This window comes from Tauraco erythrolophus, chromosome Z, assembly GCF_009769465.1.
Source record: "Tauraco erythrolophus isolate bTauEry1 chromosome Z, bTauEry1.pri, whole genome shotgun sequence".
Lineage (NCBI taxonomy): Eukaryota > Metazoa > Chordata > Aves > Musophagiformes > Musophagidae > Tauraco > Tauraco erythrolophus.
The window spans coordinates 4,048,786-4,049,262 of NC_141496.1; positions in this window are offsets into that span (position 1 = coordinate 4,048,786).

Sequence of the window (477 nt, forward strand, 5' to 3'; positions counted from 1 at the left end):
GTGGAACGCGGGTGGCGGCTGCTCCGTCTCTCGGGGCGCGGAGGGATGAACCCGTCGGGCTGACCTGGTAGGCGCGGAGCGCGGAGGCGGACGCGGGTCTCCGCTGCGTGTTTTGGGATGAACCGCCCGTGGGTTGGGGCATCTTCCTTAACGGGGGCGGTCTGCTCATTTCCTATCAGCTCAGCACCCGCGGTGGGGTGCTTACGTCGGAGAGCCGGGGTGCGCGGAGGTGGGCGGCCCGCAGCCCCGAGCGCACCCGTCGGCGAGGCCAGGGTGGGCTTGCGGGGGCCGGGGTCGCTGAGCAAACGGCTCCTCGGGTAGCGCGTCCCCACGCCGGGGCACTCGGGGAGGGCCGTGTGTGTGTGTTTGCGGAGGGGACCCCCCCACCCCCGGTGGGTCCCCGTCTGACGGCGCTGTCTCTCTCTCCCCCTTCCCCGCCCGCAGGTGCAGCAGAGCAGCCCCACCGGAGCTAAGGCG